Below are 6,947 nucleotides of genomic sequence, written 5' to 3' on the forward strand. Positions count from 1 at the left end.
AGCCGGCGCTTCCCGCTCACAGTTTTATCTGGTAAAGCGAATGACTAGAGGCCTTGGGGCCGAAATGATCTCAACGTATTTTCAAACTTTAAATGGGTAAGAAGCCCGGCTCACTGGCTTGGAGCCGAGAGTGGAATGTGAGCCGCCTCGGGTCACTTTTGGTAAACAGAACAGGTGCTGCAGGATGAACTGAACCGGGATGAAATATTCTGCAGCTTTGTACACACACACACCCGTACGCACTGGCCACCTTCATTAATACAGTGAGAAACCACACCCCTTTTTTGAAGTTGTTGAATGAACTGATCCCCATGTTATACAAATTATATTAATAACATTAGCAGCAATTGTCAAATTGAACATTCGTGTCAGTGACGGGTGTTTGTGCACACACAACCCAGGCTCATGTTTTTCTTTCGTGCTCCCATCACGAAATGATTCAAATTGCTCAGACACAATGAATAATGTGACAGAGTTTGGTGAAAATCTAGTCACCAGTTTGTGAGTTATTTTGTACAAGACACTCAGGAAAGACTACAGAACATCCTGCATGACCCAGACGCTGACTTTATTCAAGGGAGGAAAGACATTTAATAACTTTTATGTTGTTCAGAGATTTAAATTGCTCCATATATCCTCCTGACTAACAGGAAGGTCGTCAGGAGGATATCAGACAGTCTTTTTTAAAACAGGGCAATAAGTGTTTAAGCATTAAAAGAGACATTTTCACAAAAATGAAAAGATGCTAATTCACATTTTTTTCCTCTATAATCCTGTAACCCAACGTGTGAAAGACAGACAGATTTAAAAACATGACGTCCCTGACAAACCTGTCAAATCAGTAAGACACAACGTCCAAAAATTCAGCACAAGAACAGCAATCGAGCAACAAAACGCACTGTGTTTGTTTGGGACAGGAGACACACTGCAGTACCAGCTCAGCAAGTTCTTCCTGTCAAACCAAACACCTTCACATGCCACCACATGATCACACACACCCCACCCAACACACGCACACAACCCGCAGTGATTCTTACTTTTACTTTGACTTCTATGGCATTGCAGACTGTATGTACCAAAGATATTTCATGTTTTGGGTGGACAAATTCATTCATCTCTGATTCATTCATCCCTGAACATACATCCATTCCTGCATTTAGGCCCTGTAACACATTCCAAAAAGATTTGGGACAGCAGCTATATAGGAATAATACAACCCCAATTCCAATGAAGTTGGGACGTTGTGTAAAATATGAACAAAAACAGAACACAATGATTTGCAAATCCTCTTCAACCTACATTCAATTGAATAAACCACAAAGACAAGATATTTAATGTTCAACTGATAGACTTTGTTGTTTTTGTGCAAATATTTGCTCATTTTGAAATGGATGCCTACAACACATTTCAAAAAAGCTGGGACATGGCAACAAAAGACTGGGAAAGTTGATGAATGCTCAAAGAACACCTGATTGGAAACAGGCGAGTGTCATGATTGGGTATAAAAGGAGCATCCCTAAAAGGCTCAGCCGTTCACAAGCAAAGATGGGGCGAGGATCACCACTTTGCGAACAACTACATGAAAAAAATAGTCCAGCAGTTTAAGAACAATGTTTCTCAACGTTCAATTGCAAGGGATTTAGGGATTCCATCATCTACAGTCCATAATATAATCAGAAGATTCAGTGAATCTGGAGAACTTTCTACACGTAAGCAGCAAAGCCAGAAACCAACATTGAATGCTCGTGACCTTCGATCCCTCAGGCAGCACTGCATTAAAAATCGACATCATTATGTAAAGGATATTAATGGGCTAGGAACACCTCAGAAACCATTGTCAGTTAGCACAGTTCATCGCTACATCTACCATCAAACTCTACCATGCCAAAGCGAAAGCCCACACATCAACAACATCCAGAAACGCTTCTCTGGGCCAAGCTCATTTTGCAAATGGACAGATGCCAAAGTGGAAAAAGTGTGCTGTGGTCTGATGACTCCACATTTTCAAAGTGTTTTTGGAAATCATGGACGTCGTTGCCTCTTTGGACAAAAAAGGCGAAAGACCATCCAGATTGTTATCAGTGCAAAGTTCAAAGCCAGCATCTGTGATGGTATGGGGGGTGTGTTAGTGCCCATGGCATGGGTAACTTACACATCTGTGATGGCACCATCAATGCTGACCAGGTACATCAGGTTTTGGAGCAACCACATGCTGCCATCCAAGCAACGTCTTTTTCAGGGACGTCCCTGGTTCTTTCAGCAAAGACAATGCCAAGCCACATTCTGCACGTCTTACAACAGCGTGGCTTTGTAGTAAAAGAATGCAGGTACTAGACTGACCTGCCTACAGTCCAGACCTGTCGCCCATTGAAATTGTGTGGCGCATATATGAAGCACAAAATATGACAACGGCAGACCCCGGATGAACAACTGCTGAATTGGTACACCAAGCAAGAATGGAAAGAATTCCACCTACAAAGCTTCAACAATTAGTGTCCTCAGTTCCCAAACGCTTATTGGGTGTCGTTCGAAGGAAAGGTGATGTAACACAGCGGTAAACATACCACTGTCCCAGCTTTTTGAAACATGTTGCAGGCATTCATTTCAAAATGAGCAAATATTTGCACATAAACAATAAAGCTTATCAGTTTGAACATTAAATATCTTGTCTTTGTGGTGTATTCAATTGAATATAGGCTGAAGAGGATTTGTAAATCATTGTATTCTGTTTTTATTTACATTTTACACAACGTCCCAACTTCATTGGAATTGGGGTTGTAACAACGTACCAAAAAAAGAACAAAACAGAAAAACACATAGTTCCAGAAAGATCAGTGGTGCACTGTCAGATCCCGCTTTTTAGATACACGACACACGCTCACCCTCTGATGAGTGTGTTTGTGTAAAACCAGCTCTCCGTCTCTGGGGTCCAACCTTCGTGTCTCCACGGGTATTACCCAGCAGGGCTGCACAAAGGCTGTTCAAGCTGGTGGCGAGGAACTTCGTCTAGCTGCTCACTGCCTCCATCCGGACGTCCACCCCGCTGAAGCTGATGTCGCACCCCGGTCGAATAGCCTTCTCAGGAACCAGGATACGAACCAGCCACGCCCATTAACGGCAGCTCTCCTCTTATGGATCAGGGCTCTTGGAATGTTGCTAGATTTTAAATTTAGTGACTCGTACAGCGAGTCCCCAGGATGTGTTATTTTCATTAAAAAAACCAGACTACCTTTTAGAGCCTTTTGATGCTGTACACCCAATAAACTTAACTTTTACACCTTAAGAAGCATCAATAATGCAATGTCCGAGCCTTAACACTTTAACTGCATGCTTGGAATTTTATTCCAGGTTTTGCAAGTGCCGATAACATAATCAAAATAGGTTATATGGTGATAATTTCACAACAGTAATTCAAGTATAATTAGAATAATGATTGGCAGAGATTTTTGTTTAATTCAATAATTCTGACTGATCTTACTTTGACTGGGACTGGATTGACTTCTTAACCATGTTTTCTAGGAGTGAGGGAAGGAGGTTTTTGAGGTTAGGGTCCCCAGCTCGATGAACTTGATTTCCTCTTCATCAGCTATTAACATAAGAATTTATTCCGTCTTCAATCAACAAAAGTTGATCTAATCCATTCTGGTATGCTGTGATATTCCTTGAGAGAGAAATCGTTGAACATTCCCCACTCAGACTTAAGGCCAGTGGTTATCCTCCATTGTTCTGCTACTCCGTGACTGGACGGCCTGAGTGGGAGTTGAAATCTCTCTCAAATGATCTTTTATGGCTCCAGTCCTCTCACTCCACGATTCCAATTGCTGCTCACAAGATGGTCAAGTCTTGTGATCTCCTCGTAGCAGGGGAGTAGTGGCAACAGCACCTCTCCCTGTAAGAATAACCCCGTTTTCTGGTGTTTCAACAAGTTATATATGTTCTTGACTCCAGTCGTCCTCACATGATCTTGGTTACCATGGGGACGCTGTTGACTCAAAACCTCCTCCCTTCTCCTTCTGCTTTACTGGAAATCTCCGCAGCCCCTACCAGTAACTTATTTCTCAAGTTCCTCTTTTCTGTTAACACTTCAGCTTTTCCGAGAATTCATTCTTTTAAATCATTTCTTCAAAATCACATCAATCATTTCAACTCTCTTTTACATAAAAACAATTCATATGATCATATACAAACACTCATTCCTTATTATTCATTTTTACCAACATCTTAATCATTTGATCAGTTGTTTAACATCAGCTTTTCTTGCCTTACTTGCGACATCTTCTTCACTTCCTCTTTTTCTCTGACTCTGCACTCTTTATGAAAAAACACTCATATAATCATTCATTTCACTTATTTGTAAAATACATTTTCTAATCAACTCTTAATTTTAACACATTAATACTCCATTTGATCATACTTGTCATGTTAAAATCATTCTTAGACATATTCCCTCGTCTTCACCACCGAGTTCATTCCGTGGGCCTCCCATTTACAATGGAAAAGTCTGGCATGACCTCACTTACTCCTGGAAGGTACCAAACACTGTGCAATTTAATCCAACAGCATGTATATTAATTCCATGGCACGTATTATATTCCAAGATGAAAACAAGCTGAAAGCAAGCTTAAAGTCATCTTTCCTGACAGCACCTAATGCACATCATGAAATGACCATCATGAAAGTAACTGGGACATACGTACACGTGCACAAGTGGAAACACAGCACAAGCAACAAGTGAAGGTAGCAGGATGGAGAAAGACATCATGAGCATGAGTGGAACACTTTGGACGGGACAAAGGGGAAGTACAACTTGCAGCTGGAGAAACCTTTATTTATTCTGGAAGAGACAACAGCAGCCACAGAGACAGAGTGACTGATGTCAGAAAGAGCAGCAGGAGCTTGAATCGAATGAACCCCAATAAACAAGACAGTAATTCAAGCAAGATTCTTTTCCAAGCACATAAAGCGAATGGTTACACATATTTACACACCCAAGAGGACACAGGTGAACAAGTCAAAAATGAATTTTCACACATGAATACTGTCGAAACTGGGGATATTAACGCGTAGATATGGGCTGGATTACTGAATGACAATGAGGAAAACTTTGCAAGATGTGTGATATGAATGAGGTCATAATAACAAGAACACTGAACCCACAAATAGACCATTCACAGGAAGGTGAAGAACCAGATAGATCATGTACAAAATGGAAAACTTCAGAAATTCAATGAAAGACACAAGAGATCTGTAAGTGATCCAGTGGTGGGCACACTTCCGATAATCCAATAACCGATAATTCTCAAAGATAAATTTTCTATTATTGGATTATCTTTTCAGATAACTTTGAAATTAACTTTGAATTTATCGGACTAATTATTTTCCGATAAATTTTTGTCCAATAACTTTTAGACCATTAACGTGGTAAACAAAGGTGAACAGATGTGTACTTCTACCCTATACAAACAGAGAAGAGCTGGTTCTAGAAGAAACCGCTTTATCCTCTGCAGTCAAAGAAGAACTGGCCAAAAAAAAAAAAACATTTCTTTTAACCCCACGTTCACAATAGGAGAATGCAATTGAGACACTCTGATCAGGACAACAGCATTAAACTCTAGTGCCTACAACTCTCATGAATATAATCTCTGGGTTTAGAGACGTTGTTTTTGTGTTTGCTGTTATTAAATTCCATGCATCTTAAACATAGCAAGTAGCAACACAGATTATCTGGAATTTTGTTTTGGCAAGTTTTCAAGGTCTCTACTGCCATCTACTGGCCAGTAGTGCTCATGGCAGTGCTCAGACTGAAACTAGGCAGACACTGTTCCACAGAACCGCACGGTGGAAAAGTTCAGAGCGCCCGATTTATGTTCTCACACACATTGTACGTTCAAAAACCACGTCAGACTCGTGTTTCCAGAAGCAAAACGTAAACAGATGCTTTTTTCAAACTTAATTTACAAAAACGCTCCATGGGAAACATCAAAGTTTAAAAAAAAATTACAAGACAAGGTCTGCGGTGTTTGCACAGGCACAAGAATATCAAACAGGTTTGATTTTCATTCGACCATACGATCGGCGATCAGGAGGTGGTCATGAGATGTTAACGCAGCTCGTACTTCAATGTAGTGTTTGGGGTCGCCACAGCAATACAACCAGATCTGCCTTGATATTTGGCACAGGTTTATGCAGGATGCCTTCCTGACGCAACTCCAGTGTTACCTGGAGAAACACACACAGCCGCTGGTGTTCAAAGAGGTCTCCCATCCCAATTACTAAACCAGGTCCCGCACTGCTTAGTTTTGAGATCTGACAGGATCGGCTTTTGTGTCTATGAATGGTGGGTTTTTTTCCCAAACTGATGGCTGCTTTATGAGTTTACACAGGAAATCAATGGAGGCAAGAAAATCCCTCCGCGTGGCTGAAAAATGACAAATTTCAAACAATTTAAGACCCTGCCCCAACTACATGAACTGAGCTCTCTCTCATGATAAACCAAAAGCTAAACTTAAATAAAAGTAATTATTTGGGTCATTCTGCGTCAGTATGCTCCATATTCGTTCATTTTACCCTCATAACCCTCAAAGGGTTACTTTTTTTTTCTACACCCCATCCCACCAGCTTGGAGGCGTATTAGCATATTAAAGGACACAGAGTTATTCAACAGAATATAGTACAGTGGTAATTTCCTCCACCTTTTTTCTCCCCCCTCCCTTATCAACCACATGTTCCTCATTAATATATAACATCCATCAGACTTCATTAATGCTCCACACCCCAAACAGTTGGTGGCAGTAATGCTCATGTTGGTTTCGAAACCGCCAAAAACTTCATAGAAGAAGAAGAATCCAAACGAAGAAAGAATTCTCCTTTGTCGTTCGAGGCTAAAGCTAGTCAGATGAAGACGCCTGAAACTCTTCTCTGAACAGATCAAACTTCCCTCAGTGATC

The sequence above is a fragment of the Thalassophryne amazonica genome, chromosome 18 (genome assembly GCF_902500255.1).
Source record: "Thalassophryne amazonica chromosome 18, fThaAma1.1, whole genome shotgun sequence".
NCBI lineage: Eukaryota > Metazoa > Chordata > Actinopteri > Batrachoidiformes > Batrachoididae > Thalassophryne > Thalassophryne amazonica.